The sequence below is a fragment of the Canis lupus genome, chromosome 2, assembly GCF_011100685.1.
Source record: "Canis lupus familiaris isolate Mischka breed German Shepherd chromosome 2, alternate assembly UU_Cfam_GSD_1.0, whole genome shotgun sequence".
In the NCBI taxonomy this organism is placed as follows: Eukaryota; Metazoa; Chordata; class Mammalia; order Carnivora; family Canidae; genus Canis; species Canis lupus.
Window position 1 is genome coordinate 55,671,612 of NC_049223.1, and position 17,805 is coordinate 55,689,416.

The 17,805-nt window shown below is 45.0% G+C and overlaps 1 protein-coding gene across 11 annotated transcripts in view; it reads left to right on the forward strand.

Moving 5' to 3' along the window:
* The window catches only part of ARHGEF28 (Rho guanine nucleotide exchange factor 28), a 289,077-nt gene that overhangs the window by 13,849 nt on the left and 257,423 nt on the right, over window positions 1-17,805 (forward strand). The window contains exon 1 of one of the 11 annotated variants that reach the window (XM_038530834.1): window positions 1,715-1,782. The exons of the other annotated variants lie outside the window; for them this stretch is intronic. The gene's annotated coding sequence lies outside the window, so the exon portion shown is untranslated. Of the gene's footprint in view, window positions 1-1,714; window positions 1,783-17,805 lie in introns of those variants that run through there. 11 annotated transcript variants of the gene reach the window in all.

Genomic DNA, 17,805 nt, shown 5'->3' on the forward strand with positions numbered 1-17,805 from the left:
AACCTCTACTGTTGTCTGTACACCCGACTGGTAATAGTAAAGAAAACGGACTCGTCCTGAGAACGCTGGTGTTTTTAAGGCAGGACGATCCTTCTAGCTGTCCGTGAACCTCGTGATAACTTGGTGTTTTGGAAACTGGACATGATTCTGCGGGGACTTTCCTTGGGGAACGCAGGGCCTCCAGGTCCCCTTCCCGGAGTTCTTCTCCAAGCTTTGGCCCTCTGGGGCTCGGGCTGTCACGCCTGGGTTTTGGGCCTTCACTGAGCTGAGTTTGATATTGGGTGAGGGGTCGTGTGTCTGGGGTGCCGAGGGCTGAGGGGTACGAGGCCTGAGCAGAGTTTCGGGGACTCAGCGGCCCCTCAGTGCACGGGGCTGGGCCGTGGCATGAGATGCCGTGTGCGGGGCGTCCCCAGCCCACACCAGGGCATTTTCTGGGGCCCGTACCCCGTATGATGAAGACCAAAGTATTGTCCACTTTTTCCTGCCCTTCCATTGTTCTCGATTTGCACAGTGACTACGAATTTGCTTCAGAGATAATGAAAATAAGCAAATTGAAGAAATAAACATTTTATTTTTTATTTATTTATTTTAAAGATTTTATTTTTTTATTCATAAGAGACGTAGAGAGAGAGAGAGGCAGAGACACAGGCAGAGGGAGAAGCAGGTTCCATGCAGGGAGCCCGACCTGGGACTCGATCCGGGGTCTCCAGGGTCCCACCCTGGGCTCAAGGCGGTGCTAAACCGTTGGGCCACCCGGGCTGCCCAGAAATAAACATTTTAATGAAAATCTGTACTTAGTTCACAAATAAAATCGGAGTACCTATCCGACGGCAGGATTCAATCACAAACTTGAACTGTAAAATGGATGTGTCTTAAACAAGTATTATTATGTGACTTAAAAAAAAAAAAAAGCAACCCTTTCCAATTTGGCCTCATATTGTAAATACTTACCCCCCCAGTTAAGTAAGTTAGAAACTTGGACGTTAGAGGACACTCTATGTTGCGCTGTGCTGGCGGTGTGCTCGTAATAAGCTTACGTGTTGAATTTCTAGAGTAAAACCTGGCTTGGTATGTATTCCAATGACCCTTGGAGACTGGAGCCGGTTTAAAGAATTCTGGAAATTTGGACGAAGGACTCGGTGCTGTGCTTCGTGCATCAGGATTGAACGGATTCTAACGTGTCTGTTGGGGCACAGCTCTGGCGTGGGGAAGCGGCGTGGTTCGGGTCCCGTCAGGGCCCGGCTGGAGCTGCAGCGGAGCTGGGGGAGGCGACAGCGCCTTCCGGCCTTCCTACGACCTGCACAACGGCCCTGAGCACGGTGAGCGCCTGCTGGCTTTACGTACTTTTGGGCCCAGATCCTTCGAGCAGCTTGGTAATCAAGACTGAAAACCCTTCCGAGGCACAGCAAAGGTCACTAAGGCCCCGGAGCGGTTAGAGCTGCATCGCATCTAGTAGGAGATACTGATCGAATGAATCATCACTTCATGTGTTGTTTTGACAGGAAGTGTATCATGTCTCAATAATTTCCTTGACATTTTTTTTTCCTGCCAGGTGCCTGTTTTCTTCTTGTAAACCTGTTTCCACAGAATTCCAAATATGTGGTTAATTTTTCCCACTGATGCATCATGACCGTTCCCCTTCCTTGTTAGGAATACCAAGTGCACGTTTGTAAGGAATTTAAGGCTCACTATAGGGACGTGAGGACCAGTAGCTGTTGGAGACTCAGGGCCAGCCGAGGAAGGTTTTGTCTGCTGAGGGGATCATTTAGAAAGTGTTAAAAGGTAAGTGTTGACAGACCCTGTCTAATGCCAGATATACGTGAAATATTGCCCATCTATGGAGAGATTAGGGTGGATTTTCATTTTCTATTTTTTACCTTTTTTTTTTTTATTTTAATTCCAGTGTGGTTAATATACAGTGTCGTGTCAGGTCCAGGTGTATAATACAGTGATTCGGTGGTTCCGTACATTTCTCAGTGCTCATCATGCCACGTGTACCCTTAACCCCCATCTCCCACCTTCCTTCTAGCAAACATCAGTTTGTCTTCAATAGTTAAGAGTCTGTTTCTTGGCTTGTTTTTTTGTTTTTTTTTTCCTTTGTTCATTGGTTGTGTTTCTTCACTTCAACATGAGTGAAATCATATTTTTCTTTCTCTAACTGGCTTATTTTGCTTAGCATTATACTCTTTAGATCATCCCTGTTGTTGTAAATGGCAAGATTTCGTTCTTCTTTATGGCTAAATAATACTCTGGTGTATGTGTGTGTGGATACCTTCTATGCCCATCGATTTATCCGTGGACATGTTGGCTGCCACCATAATCTGGCTATTGTGAATACTGCAATAAACACAGCGTAATTTTTATTTTTTATTTTTATTTTTTAGAATTCTTGTCTTGGTATGACTTGGGTAAATACCCACTAGTGCAATTACTGGATTGTCGGGTAGTTCTACTTTTAAAATTTTGAGGAAGCTCCATCCTGTTTCCCACAGTGGCTGCACCACTTTGCACTCCTACCAACAGTGTAAGAGGGTTCACTTTTCTCTGCATCCCCACCAATTCCTGTTGTTTCTGGTGTGGATTTTAGCTGTCCTAACGGTTGTGAGGTGCTATCTCATTGTAGTTTTGATCTGTATTTCCCCGATGAGTGATGTTGAGCATCTTGTCATGTGTCGTTGGCCATCTGGATGTCTTCTTTGGGAAAATGTCTGTTAATGTCTTCTGCCTGTTTTTGAATTGTTTTTTTTGGGTGTTGAGTTTGATAATTTCTTTATAGAGTTTGGAGACTAACCTTTATCCAATATGCCATTTGTAGACGCCTTCTGCCATTCCATAGATTGTCTTTAGATTCTTTTGCTGTCCAGGAGCTTCTTACTTTGATGGAGTCTTAATAGCTCATTTTTTATTTTCCTTGTCTCAGGAGACATATCTAGAAAAACGTTGCTATGGCTGTTGTCAGATTACTTAACCTGTGCTCTCTCTAGGATGTTGATGGTTTCATGCCTCACATTTAGGTCTTTAATATGTGTCGATTTTATCTTTTTTCTATGGTGTAAGATAGTGGTCCACGTTTACTCTTCTGCATATAGCTGTCCTGTTTTTCCAACACCAGTTGTTGAAAAGATGGTCTTTTTTTTTTTCCATTGGATAATCTTTCTTGTTTTGTCAAGGCTTAGTTGACCATAGAGTTGAGGGTCCATTTCTGGATTTTTCTATTCTGTTGAACTGTGGGTCTCTTTTTGTGCCAGTATGGTACTGTTTTGATTATTGCAGCTCTGGCATATAACTTGAAGTCCAGAATTGTGATGCCTTCAGCTTTTACTATTTCAAAATTGCTTTGGCTATTTGGGGTCTTGTGGTTTTATATAAATTTTAAGATTGTTTGTTCTAGTTCTGTGAAAAATGCTGTTGGTATTTTGGAAGGGATTGTATCAGATCTATAGATTGTTTTGTGTAATATGGACATTTTATTTACTTTTTATTTTTAAAGATTTTATTTATTTAAAATAAATAAATAAAGGCAGAGACACAGGCAGAGGGAGAAGCAGGCTCCATGCAGGGAGCCTGATGTGGGACTCAATCCTGGGTCTTCAGGATCACGCCCTGGGCCAAAGGCAGCGCTAAACTGCTGAGTCACCCGGGCTGCCCAATATGGACTTTTTTTTTGGGTCCAATATGGACATTTTAATATTTTTTCAATCCACAAGCATGGAATATTTCTATTTGTGTCATCTTCAATTTCTTTCTTCAGTATTTTATTGTTTCCAGAGTATAGGTCTTGACCTCCCTGGTTAAGTTTGTTTCCTAGGACTTTTTTTTTCTTTTTTCTTTTGGTGTCATTGTAAATGGGATTGCTTTCTTAATTTCTTTCTGTTGCTTCATTTTTAGTGTGTAGCAATGCAATGGACTTCTGTACAATCATTTAGTATTCTACTTTACTGAACTCATTTATCAGTTCTAGTATTTTGTTTTTTCATGCAGTCTCTAGGGTATTCTATGCATATTTCATGTCATCTAAAATAGGGATAGTTTTACTTGTTCCTTACCGACTGGATGCTTTTTATCATTTTCTGTTTTGTATACATACATAATTAAGCACAGTATTCTTTCATCATGAGCACAAGCTCCTTGAAGTAAAATACATAGCTACGTCCTTAATTTTTTTAATTCTCTTTTTTAAAAAGGTTTATTTATTTTAGAGAGGGAGAACGAGCAAGGGGGAGGGGCAGAAGGAAGGGGGAGAGGGAAGCTCAAGCAGACTCCCCCTGAGCACAGAGCCTGACGTGGGGCCAGATCTCCTGACCCTGAGATTCAGACCTGAGCTGAAACCAAGAATCTGGTGCTTAACTGCCTGCACCACCCGCGCCCCTGAGGAGGTATCTGTTTTAAGCCAGATACTGCTGAAGGCGATATGAGAGATGTGTAGAGTTAGAGCCCCTGACTGGGTCCATGTAGGTCACCCCGCGCGGGGCAGCTTTCGTGGTGGCAGCAGGGAGAGGTGTGGCCGGGGCAGAGGCTGCGCTTGGGCCTGTGGGCTCTGGCCGAATAGCGGCCTTTCTTGGTCTTCTGGTAGAAACTGATGTAGAAATCCCGGTTCCCTAAATTAAGAAATGACATGTGTGCAATGAAATTCTAACTCAGTGATGTGTGCATCGTGTATTGAGAGCATTGGTGTGTTTGCCCTTGGTTTTGTAGTGAGGGCGTATCTGTATGTGCATCATTACTGGTTTTACGCTTGTTTTATTATGATAGTAAAAACACTGAACATTTTTATCAGTGATTTATTGCCTACAGCCTTTTATATTTTTTGTATGATTTAAATTCAGTCATTTCCTAACTCTTCCCTTTTTTGGTAGAATAAATCTATCCCTTGTATTTATCAAATATAGAATTACTGCATTTCAAGTACCATTTATAGTACGTTCATTCTTTTAAATAAAAAATGACAATGTTTTCAGAGTGCCTGAGTGGCTCATTCAGTTAGGCAGCCGATTCTTGGTTTCTGCTCGGGTCACGGTCTCAGGGTCATGGGACTGAGCCCCACATCGGGCTCCACGCTTGGCTTGGCATTCCCTCTCTGTCTTAAAAAAAAAAAAAAAACACAAAACAAGCAAACAAACCACAACTTGTTTCTTCCACAAGTTTTAACATTTCTGGTAGGATTACATATTATAAGTGGTGAGCCTTATACCATTAGACATTTAAAAGCATACAACTTTATCGTGTGTAATTTTGAAGACTATGGATTTTTTGAGGGCATGCTTAAAGGAGTTGACAAGTAATCAGAGACAGACCTGCTATAAATAATTAGTCCAAGCTTTTAGCTGTGCTTAGAAAACTAGTTTTCTATTTTAGATTTTCTACATCAATTAAAAAAAATTTGCGTAGGAAAAAGATACAGTTGACTGGCAAAACAGTGTCCCATACTTCTGTCTTTAATGGGGCAAAATGTCAAAACCAGAGTCTAGTTATATTGAGATGCCCATATAGGAAAAAATTACTGCTTTTGCAAATGGCAAGGGTTAGGGTGCTGACACTGCAGCAGGCGGTGGACGTGGGCAGAGCTGGCTCTGAGGGGGCACTCCACGGGGCTCCTGCCCCTCATCCCAGCTCCCCACCTTGGACTCTTCTTTGTGCTCATCTGCGGGGGTCAGCAGGTGCTCAGTGGCATGCACACAGCACTACGCAAGCCTCGGGCCTCAGCCACCCCATGTGTGATTCCGTGAGAGTCTCTAATGGATGCAGGTAGCAGGTGAAAAGCCCCTGTGAAACCTAAGCCGTGCTCCTTAGGTCCCCTGTGTTAGAATGCCGCGCAGCGGTCACGTAGGCAGAGCGTCCCTCTCCCCAGGGCCACAGGGCCTTCCTGCCAGCAGAGCTCTGGTGGTCCTGTGCTCCGCCGAATGGCCCTTCCTTCAGGATTATGGTTGACCAAAAATACAGACCAGTCACAGGAAAGAGGAATAAATCCTTAGCTGAGGAGCTTGGAGAAACTCATTTCTAAATAGGTTACTTTTGCTTAAAATGCAGTTCTTACTTAAAAACCTTAAATGAGATTTGGGGTGTCAAGCTAGCTCAACTTGATGGACAGTTTTGTACTTCTGGTTTCCTCATCAGTGAAATGGGGATAATCCCAGCTCTCCAAATAAAGCTGGATAGTTTGCCAGTCAAATGAAGTTATAAATTGGAATGCCTTGGCTTTGTGTTTTTGAGTCATTTAAAATCTCTAAACCTTCAATGATGATAAAACTTTGCAAATAGAGCTATTTATGGCTTAGATTTATTGCTGTACGTGCTATAAATATCCATGTGGAGAAGCAGTAATTGTGATCATTGGTGCCATGCCAGCTCCTCTGTCTTTATGCTAATTTAATACTTGTGCATCTAATAACATGAAAGAAAAATGTGGAGCCAAGTCACATTAGGGAGCAAAGTCTCAAAGAGGCCAGTTCTGTAAGAAAGGGGCCAATAAGTAGCCACGTTTGGTAGGAATCCCTTCTGTATTTGAGGTTGGAAAAAAAATCAAAAAAATTTCAAAACCCATGTGTTTTTTCTTCCATTGTTCGGCCAGAGTATAAAGCCATTTGAGAAAGAACATTAGTGAGGCATTTTGTTACAGCACATTTCCCTTCTCTTCAGGAAAAACAAATTACCACCCCAAGAGGTTTCGTTAGCAATTCTCTCATTTGTTGGTGGGAATATAGACATTTAAATAGTTTATAAACGGCGGCCGCTTTTACTGAATAAGGTTTCATGAGTCCCAAGCATTAGTATGTGGTAGTCCTTCAAAGCCAGTTTCTCTTACGTTGGTGGTCAGATGGAAAGGTGAAGACAGGGTCAAGAACTTTTTTTCTCATTTCGTCTGGGTTTGGACATATTCCATTTCAACAGTTATTTTTTTCAGTTGGCACTCTATCCCGGAAACATTTTGGGCTACGTACATATTGACTAACCTGGAGTTTTGAGTCGTGGTGCCTCCCTGAGAAGGATTTGGCTCTTGAAGATACGTAAATATTTTTAAATCTCACTTCTAGGTCTTGGGTGGGGTGCACATGGTGTTTCTACTGCAGAAGATGGGGACGTAGCCCCTACTTGCCATAGGCCATGGGCACAGAGCCCCTGTGTAAATGTGTCTGTGCAGTTGGGAAAAATGGAGCCTACGAGGTTTAGCCAACCATCTGAGCAGGTCCTGTAGCTTTTGAGGACCCTATTACGGGGAGGGTCAGAGTTCAATCTGGAAAATTTGGAGTTGCTATTATCAGTGAAGATGGTAACTATTTGTCGCTTTCCCTTTGTTGGGCGCTGTGCCTCTGTGAGTGTTTTAGTTTCTTGAACAACCTTACTATTGGTTTTACAGATGAGAAAACTAAGGAAAACTTAAGCAATGTTTTCTGGGTCCAGTGGCTTATTGGTCTCTGGTTTGTGGGACTCCTTTATTAACTTTGCCAAGGTGAGCGGGGGTCTGGCTTGTTCACGTGTAATACATCATCATCCTCTCCAACTGATCGAAGGTCGTCACCACCTCTGTATCTTCATATTTGTCTTGATAGTGACATGAAGTGCCTCATCTTTTACACCTGCTACAACCTACACAAGGCACTTGCCTGTGTTTGATTTGACTTCTATAGCTTGACATCCTAAATATTTCCAGGATGAAGAGCCTGATGAGTTACTGGTTGGTCGGTTATGACCCCTTGAAGTTCACGTCTGTTTTTAAGAGGAAATGCTCTAGACTAGGCACAGAATTCTGACGTCAATACCTGTACTGTTCCCAGCATCTTTTTTTTTTTTTTAATGCATTCCAAAAGGCTGTTTACGTTTTAAAGAATTTTGAACTTGGTGACTGCTCCCGTAGGCACTCCCAAGGATTTCTCTACTTTTTGTTCTTGATGACTCAGCACTTGGTGGTCTTCATTGACCTTGATTCTGTCCCCTTGGGGCCTCTTCAGTTTCCATTGGCTTCCCAAGAGTGGGCAGTGGTCATCCCTTCCCCCAACATGCCAGAGTGCAGATGATAAGGGGGCATGTTTTCTGCAGGGAAACACTGTTATAAGTGCCTTTAGTCAGTCTGGTTTTTGATCACCATGTACCAGCAATTCTGAAGAGTAACTGTTAATGTTACTTGGCACCAAAATTCTCCACTGGTCTAACTTCTAAATAATTGCTACAGTTACTGTTGCACTTTGGTATCTGTATAAACTTCAAATTAGCACATTTTGATGACTTACCCTTTAATTTTCTCATTGAATACCATATCAGTTAATTAGGACAACTCCTGTGTGTTCAGTTGGTCCCTAACATGGGCTGTACAAGTTTTGAGAGGAGGTTAGAAAAGATGGCCTCATTCCGACTTGCTGCAGATGCAGTGAGTGTGTCCGATAGCCGCAGTACTACTACATAGCATATATAAAAGGTGGGTCTGGGATAAGCAGTGATAGCACAGTGATGGTAAAAACCAAGAAACAAAATTTGAGATACTTTAATTCTATGTGACCAAGTAGCATTCGCTTAAAGTGTAAAGCGAATGACTGCAGAACTGCAGAAAAGGTAACCCTCATGCACTGTTGGTGGGGATGCAAACTGGTGGAGCTACTGTGGGAAACGGTAAGGAGGTTCCTCAAAAAGAAAAAAAAGTTACCATGTTTTTTAAAAATTTATTTTTATTTTTATTTTTTTAAAAGATTTTATTTATTCATGAGAGACACAGAGAGAGAGACACACACACAGGCAGAGGGAGAAGCAGGCTCCACGCAGGGAGCCCAATGCAGGACTCGATCCTGGGTTCCAGGATCACGCCCTGGGCCAAAGGCAGGCGCCAAACCACTGAGCCACCCAGGGATCCCCATGTTTTTTTTTCTTTTGTTTTGTTTTTTTTAATCACCATGTTATCCTCCGGTAATTCCACTAGTTGTTTACCCAAGGAGTATGGAAACACTAATCTGAACAGATACACAAACCCCAATGTTGCTTGCAGTGTTACTTACAATAACCATATTATGGAAGCAGCGTAAGTGTCAATAGATGGGTGGAGAAGATGTGATGCGCGCACACACACACACACACACACACACACACTGAAATAATCCTCAGCCGTAAAAACACAAAATATTGCCATTTGCAAGAATATAGATGGACCCAGAGGGTATAATGCTAAGTGGAATAAGTCAGTTGGAGAAGAGCAAATACCATATGATTGCACGCATGTGTGTGGAATTTAAGAAGCAAAACAAACGAACAAAGAAAAAAGACAAACAAAAAGGAGACTCCTAAGCATAGAGAGCAAACTGGTGGTTACCAGAGGGGAGAGTTGAGTGGGAGGATGGGCGAAAAATAGGGGAAGAGTGTTAGAGAGTACACTTGACCCTGATGAGCACTGAGTCGTGTATAGAATTGTTGAATTGAAATACTGGACTTGGAATTTCAATTTGAAAATTCTTCATTTTTTAGATTTAAAAAAAATTGACAGGAAGTGAGAGAGAACAAGCACAAACAGGGGGAGCAGGAGAGGGAGAAGCGGCCTCCCCGCTGAGCAGGGAGCCTGATATGGGGCTTGATTCCAGGACCTGGGACCATGCACAACCTGAGCCACGCAGGCACCCCTTTTAGATTGTTCTGAAACGGAAAGATGAATGTAGGAAAAATGTTAGGATTAGCACAATTTGGTAGTTGACATCCTTGGATCCTTGGAAGGCCTTTAAAAGTTTTGTTTACATTTGCATTATTTTTTACTGGTTTGGTTATATATTCATACCTTCAATAAAGTTAGGATTGTCATGGTGTTTCTTGCCCTTATGCATCTTCAAAAAGATTATTACTGAAAAACGTGACCCTTTCGCAGTCTGGCTCTTGTTTTCCTCTTTGGCCTCCTGTTGCACCAGGAGCTGCTTGGACACAGCTGGATGCCTGCTGCCCTGCCCTTGGGCCTCCCGTTCCCTCTGCTAACTACTTCGCTCCCCTGCTCCCTGCAAAAACCTGGCTCACTTTGTTCTTCTTCTTTGGGGGGGATTTTATTTTTAAGTGATCTCTGCATCCACCATGGGACTCAAACTTAGAACCCTGAGATCAGGAGGTGCACGCTCTCCCAGCAGAGCCAGCCAGGTGTCCTGCACCTTCTGTTCTGAAGGTGTCCTACCGTCTGGGTCCACGGCCTCCCTCCCCTGTGCTCAAGCGGTAGCTGCGCCCCGTCTACCAGAGCACGTGAGGTCGTCATCACAGGCATGTGTTGTCTTTCGTGTCTCCCTCTGGACCCTGAGCTCCCAGCACCCAGCTCAGCGAACAGTGTAAACTGGGTGCTCTTAATACTGTGTGAAGGGATGAACCGACAGCCATGGATTCCAGCCGTCTGAAGTACTGTCTATGAAAGGCTTTGTGATCTGGGGCCGTGCTTTCTAGTTTATGTAGAATCACAAATCTGGTCAGCAGAACCATCTGGAGACCTTTTTTTTGATTTTTAGAGATTTTATTTATTCATGAGACACAGGCAGAGACAGAGGCAGAAGGAGAAGCAGACTCCATGCAGGGAGCTCAATGTGGGATTCGATCCCGGGACCCCAGGGTCACGCCCTGAGCCCAAGACGGACACTCAACTGCTGAGCCCCCCTGGCATCCCTTTCTGGGGATTTTTTGAACTAGTGTCCTGTGTACTGAGCCCACTTGAGTTAGAATCTCTGGCAGGTGGAACGTGGGAATCTGTATCCAACTAAAGGCACAGATCTTTTTTCCTGGAAAGCTTTTTTATGAAAGGTCATGGTTAGTTACTGATAGTTTCTCTCTGTCCGTTAGCTTGTTGCTCTAACCAAGAAAGAGATTTTAGTAATCTTGAAGTTTCTCCTTCTATGTGATGGAATTTGCATATCCTTCCACAGCTTAGTAGCCTCTCAGTTAATCCTCAATTCTGGGAGGTGGAGATGTGGGTCAGATTTTTGCAGACTTGATCAGGCTCCTGTTTCCTCAAGGTATTTTGTTAACTAGGTGGCTAGGACTCCCAGGAACCAGCATTTGTCAAAAGTAGAAAGTGATAGAATTTCTTCTCTGGTGGTTGTTTCTTAGAAAAAGGAGAGAAAAGGAATAGGCAAATTCTGCAGAAAACATATTCCTTTGGTTTGCAGTAGAGATGGGAATTATTAAGAATTCCAGTTTCTTTCTTTTTTTAATAATAAATTTATTTTTTATTGGTGTTCAATTTGCCAACATACAGAATAACACCCAGTGCTCATCCAGTCAAGTGTCCCCCTCAGTGCCCATCACCCAGTCACCCCCATCCCCCGCCCTCCTCCCCTTCCACCACTCCTAGTTCGTTTCCCAGAGTTTGGAAGAATTCCAGTTTCATCTTGACTTAATCTTGAACAAAACTGAGAGTTGTAATATATTCATGCGGTCCTCAGAAGACACAATAATGGATTAGAAAACTATATTCCAAATCATTTGGGATGTGTTAACGACTAACAAATAATACAGGGGTTAAGGGCCATTTTGGATGAAAGTTGCGCCTTAAATTCTTATAAAAGAAGCTTCAATTCATCTTTATTTTCCATTTCCCCATAAATGTCTTGGGTACTTTGGTTTCCCTGCTTATTTTTCTGAAAAGAGCTTGGAGAGTTTGAGCAGTGCCTTCCGTTTCCGTGGTTTATGATCGACACCCCCCCCCCCCCGCTTCCCGCTGGTCCTTACCATCCCCCGTAGACACTGGGTATCTGCATCCTTAATTCTGGTACCATCTCAGATCTAGGCAAGGGGCATCTGTTCAAGACGTGACCTCTCGGATTTGGCGTGTCTGAGCCTGAGCCTGTCTCTTTGCCACTGCACCCAGAGGCCCAGGAGTCTGCTGTGAGCGTTGACTCTTCCCTCTTCCTTAGGGTGACTTGACTTTTTCAGTAACTTATTTCCGTCGCATCCTGTCCTCACTGCCGCTGCTGCAGTCGAGATCTTCTTATCTGAATGGCTGTTACCTTACCGGCCTGAGATTTGGTCTCCCCGGGATGTACTTTCTGCCCTGGCACCCGAATGGCCCATCTGAAGGCAGAACTGAGTGTTCTCTCCTTAGGTAGGGTCTTCAGTAGCTCCCCATTCCTGCATGAAGAGAGTTCAGGGCTCTCCCCCACCACTCAAGGCTTTCCCAGTGTTTGGCCAGTTGTGGCAGCCCCGATGTCCCATGCTACATCTCCACCATGCAGCGGCCTCCCCCTCAAAGCTGGTGCTTCTGTTGGAGAGCTCACCGAGCAGAGCCTGCCGACTGCATCTCTGCCTTGACTCGGTTGTCTCTTTAGCTCGAAACACTTTTCCTGCTCCTGGTCCTCGTGGCCAGGATCTTAGTGTCCTTTACCTGGTTAACACCTGCTCTGAAAGACGTCTTTCCAGGACATATCCGTCCCTTTCGGAAGCCTGCTGGACCTTCCTGTTTTAGCTGGAGTATAGTTAAAGTAACTTGCAAGAGATGTTAAACAGAGGCTTACATACAAGAAGGATTTCTTTTCTGTAGAAGTCTAAGCTGGAGAGACGGTGGCTCACGCAGGTTATTCAGGAACCGTATTCCTTCTACCTGTTGGCGTCATTCTCATTGGCATGACTGTGGCTGGCTCTCAGTCATGCCCCACCGCTCCTCAGCCTGTAGCCACCGAGAACAGAGAAGGAAGTTCTGGAGGCCACAGTCCTTCCTGTGAGGAGCCTGGCACTGTACGCATGACTCCTATGCACACCTCGTGAGCCCAAACTTCGCTGAATGCCCACACCTGATGTCAGGGGGGGCTGGGTAATAGTTCTTGGCTTAGCAGTGTTTTTTTTTTTTTTAAAGATTTTATTTATTTTATTAATGAAAGAGAGGCAGAGACACAGGCAGAGGGAGAAGCAGGCTCCATGCAGGGACCCCTATGCGGGACTCGATCCCGGGACCCCGGGGTCATGACCTGGGCCGAAGGCAGGTGCTCAATCGCTGAGCCACCCAGGGAACCCTGGCTTGGCAGTTTCTAATAAAACGTGAGCCACGTATGTAAAAGAGTTTCCTTATAACCTTGTGATGTAGTGCAAAGAAACAGATGAAATTAACCCAACATATTTAATCCAGTGTATTCAACCTAGCACTCAGTGTGTCGGGGTAGCCACACTGCAGGTGTTCGGGAGCTGCAGTATCCAGCAGTGCAGCTTGTGCGGGCCCTTTGTGCCGCTGAAGTTGAAAGTTTCTACCATGAAAATTAAGGGGAGAATGGTGTGGTGTCTGGGGTCAGCTGGCAGTAGGTTCTGTTTCTTGCTAACGACTGTCTGCTGGCCGTCCCTGTTTGCTGTTACTGCAAGGCGGTGCCTGTGACGCATTGGGCATGTATTTACATGCTTTAGCCTGTCATTCCCATTGAGCATTTTTAAGAGCAAAGACGGTGTCTTTTCTTTACGTCTGAGTATAGTATTTGGCACATTAAAAAAAAATTGTGTGTGTGTGTGTGAGAGAGAGAGAGAGAGAGAGAGAGAGAGAGAGAGAGACACGATGATCAGAGGGGGAGTGGAGGCAGGCTCTCCACATAGCAGGGAGCCTGCCATGGGGCTTGATCTCAGGACCTCAAGATCGTGACCTGAGCTGAAGTCGGACGCTTAGCGGATTGAGGGACCCAGGCACGTTTTGATTATCTAATAAATGTTAAGCAAATGAAGTTATTGAGCAGAGATTTCATTTAATTGCTCAACTCCTTTCATTATTTTTAGGCATATGCTTATAGGTGTGTTCATTGACATTTTGTGTGTCAAAAATTGTCCTCAGGAGAATGAATATATTTTGATTTTATTTGATATGTTTCCTGTGACCTCAGAGGCAGAGGTGTTTCGAGTGGACATCCACACTCTGATGTAATGGTGGGTTCTCTGGTCCCACAAATCACATCTTAGAAATTAGACCCAGGATGCAGAAAACTCATATTTTCTTTGAAATAGTGAAACTTCTGTTGCGGGTGCCTCTGTGCTGGTCAAAGGACAGGGTGGAGAAGCTTGCATGGAACTTTTTGTATTGAGAATTCCTGTTCAGTCTTTGGGGAAATAGGCCATTTCCAGGCAATTATTACAGATCTCTTGCTGGTAGAGAATAGTACTTTGCATGTGAAGCACAGTATTCCCAGAAGCCAACAGTTGAGCAGAACTTATCAATGGTTGTGAGGATTAAGTGGAACATGACTGTAGCTTCTCATTAAAGGAAGCACAGAACTGAATGTTCCCCCAAACAAGTTAAATTGTAGATGTTACAGACTGTTCCTGTCTTGCACAGGCCAGTCTGGCATCCTTCATAGTGGCTGCAGAAAAGCCTTTTTTGGATTGGCCCTTGAGATTTGTGGTGCCCTGGAGGGCAGTGCCAGGGAGAGTGAAGAGTAGACATAGGGCTGCATTGCCTCTCACTTTTCACCAGTACTTCTCTTTGCCCTTTGCTCTGTGTGTCATCATTCCACACCTCGCCCCATGCTCAAGACAGAAGCTTTTCCTCCCCATCCCAGGCATGGCCCTTCGGATGAATTTCCTACGTTTGTCATCTTTTGCAGGAGTATCTCATTTCCATCAAGCTGTGCTTTGCTTGCTCAGGGCTTCATTTATGTTACTCATTTTTTTCCCCCTAGAATGATCTTATGAGGTAGGCATTATTTTGATGCCCATATTTTAGGTGAAAAATCAGCGATTTAGGCTGAGTGACTAGCCTGGAGTCATAAGCCAGTGAGTTACTAGATTGGATTTACACCCATATCTGAATCTAAATCTTAGGTTTTTAACCATTATGTGGTCCTACCTTCTAAATGTAACTTCTATGACGTTTCCACCCTATTTGATACATATATTTTTGGTGGTGGTGAGGTTGGGCAGAGGGATGGGGTGGGAGAGGGACCCAGAAGTATCTGATCTAGAAGAAAAAATAATTGAAGAGGGTTTGGAGGAGGCTTAACATGACAAGGATGACTTACTGGTGGTAGAGCAAGGAGGAGCCAGAAATATCAGACTTAGATTCTGAGAACTTCCATTGTGACCCTCTTTAAGATGGATTTGTACAATATGTTAAAAAATCATTCACTGGTCAAGTGGGGTTTATTCCTGGGTTGCATGGTGGCTCAGTATCCACAAATCAATCAACACAATATATCGCATAAAGAAGAGAAAGGATAAAAGCCATGTGATCATTTCAGTAGATGCAGAAAAAGCATTTGACAAACAACAACATCCTTTCATGATAAACTCTCAACAAAGGTTTAGGAGATAATAAAGACCATATATGAAAACCCACAACTAATATTATCCTACATGGGGCAGGGGAAAACAGCTTTTCCTGTACAGTCAGGAATAAGACTGGGATGTGCATTCTCACCACTTTCATTCACAAGTACTAGAAGTCCTAACCACAGAAATCAGGCAAGAAAAAAAAAAAAAAGAAATCAGGCAAGAAATAGAAATAAATGGCATCCAAATCAGCAAGGAAGAAGTAAAACTTTGACTATTTAGAGATGACATGATACTCTATGTAGGAAACCTGAAAGATTCCGCCAAAAAAACAACTAGAGCTGATAAGCAAATCCAGTAAAGTTGAGGGTTACAAAACCAGTGTGCGGAAATTTGTGGCGTTTCTGTACACCAATGATGAAGCAGCAGAAAGAGAAATCAAGGAATCGATCCCATTTATAATTTGGATCAAAAACTGTAAGATACCAAGGAATAAACCTAACTAAAGATATGGAAGATCTGTACCCTGAAAACTATAAGACACGGATGAGAGAAATTGAAGACAAAAAGAAATGGGAAGACGTTCCATGCTCATGGATTGGAAGAACAAGTATTAAAATGATTCTACTACCAAAACCAATCGGCAGATTTAATGAAATCCCTATCAAAATGCCACGAGCATTTTTCACAGAGCTGGAACAAAGAATTCTAAAACGTGTATGGAACCACAGGACAGTGATCCGAAGGGGCATCTGCCACCCCAGTGTTTAAGCAGCAATGTCCACAATGGCCAAAGTATGGTTAGAGCCCAGGTGTTCATCGATAGATGATGGATAAAGAAGAGGTGGTCTGTATATACAATGGGATATTATTCAGCCCTCAAAAGAACGAAATCTTACCATTTGCAAGGACATGGATGGATAGTGTTGTGGCAAGTGAAATAAGTCAGAGGAGGACAAATGCTATATGATTTTATGCATGTGTGGAACTTAAACAAATGAGCAAAGGGGCCAAGAAAAAAGGGAGGCGAACCAAGAAACAGATGGTTATCAGAGGGGAGGTGGGGGGGAGGACGATGGGTGAAATAGGTGATGGGGATGGAGGAGGGCACCTGTGATGGGCGCTGGGAGACGCGGGGAAGTGCTGAGTCACGCATGGTCACCTGCGATTAGTGGGAAACTCTATGAACTAAGTGGATTTAAAATAGACATTTAAAATGGTGGAGCCATAAGGTAGTTCATGCGTCTTGTTCTACGGGTCAGGAAACCGGAACTGTTTCCATAGTTCAACCATTGTGGACGCGGCTGCTGCGGCCCTCGGAGTGCAGGGGTCCGGCTGAGTCAGTGTTCTGGTTCTGATTCGGGGGCAGATCCCAGGGGCGTGGAGGCTGGGCTGCAGAGCGGACCTGCGCTGACCTTGCCCTGGAACCTGTGCACTGCCCCCCTGCGCGGCTACAGCGCCCCTACTCGGCGGCGGACGGGCTCCCCCTTCCCCACGTCCCTACCAGCTCTTGCTTCTTCTGTGATCGGTTGTAGCCATTCTGGTGGATGTGGGCTGGTTTCCAGGGAGACGGCTGTTCCCGGAGCACCAAAGGGGAGCCCCGACTGTGATGGGGAAACGGGGTGAGCCAGCCTAGGCCGAGGGCCGTGGGGGACGAGGTGGCGGGAAGCGCGCTTGCATTTCTAGCTGCGACCTCAGAGCATCAGCGTAGGGAGCAGGACGCACCTGCCCTGCTGGGAGCGAGGGGCGCAGGGGGGGCATCTGGAGACAGCAGGGGGCCCCACGGCAGGGCAGGTGCGGGTGCGGGGCTCCGGGGCTGCTCGTGTCGCCGTCCCTCCACGCAGGTGGGGCGAGCCTGCCATGGGCAGCAGCCGCGTGCGGGATCTCTGAAATCACGCACATACTGGATGTGCTCTGCTTTCCACTTATCATGTCGGTCACGTTTTCGTTATTCGTCATCCTTCCAAAGTCCTTTTCAGTGGCTACGTAACATTTTTTTTTTTTAAAGATTTTATTTATTTATTCATGAGAGACACAGAGAGAGGCAGAGACGCAGGCTCCATGCAGGGAGCCCGACGCGGGACTGGATCCCGGGCCTCCAGGATCACACCCTGGGCTGAAGGCAGATGCTCCACTGCTGAGCCCCCGGGCATCCCTATGTGACGTTTTCTGTCACTGTTCTTCGCCTGCCGCAGGCCCGGGACCGAGGAAGAGCAGCCTCGTGTCCAGCTGGGCAGGGCTGAGGCGGGTCTGTTAAGCCGTGGTTGTGGCGTCTGGGCAGCAGGCGGCCCTGCAGTGCGGCCTCCCCGGCCTCCCGTGTGCTCCATGTGCTCGCCGCCGTGTCCTCCTGCCGCTCCTCGGCCGTGGCCCCAGCAGCTGGCTCCCCTCGCCGTGGCCCCTCTGACCACACAGCACGTGCTCCCTGGGGTTCCCCGAAATGAGCCGAGTGTCAAAGTTTACACGAGCAAGGAGGTCTGAGGATCTCTGGTCCACGCTTTCCTTTGTGCTCACATTTTTCCTCTACTCCAAATTTTTAGCGAACGAGGAGAGGGGATGAGTACTTAAAAATCTGTTCCCTTAAGAAGAGATGATATAAGCAGAAGGGAGAATCACAAAATTTAGTAAAAAAAAAAA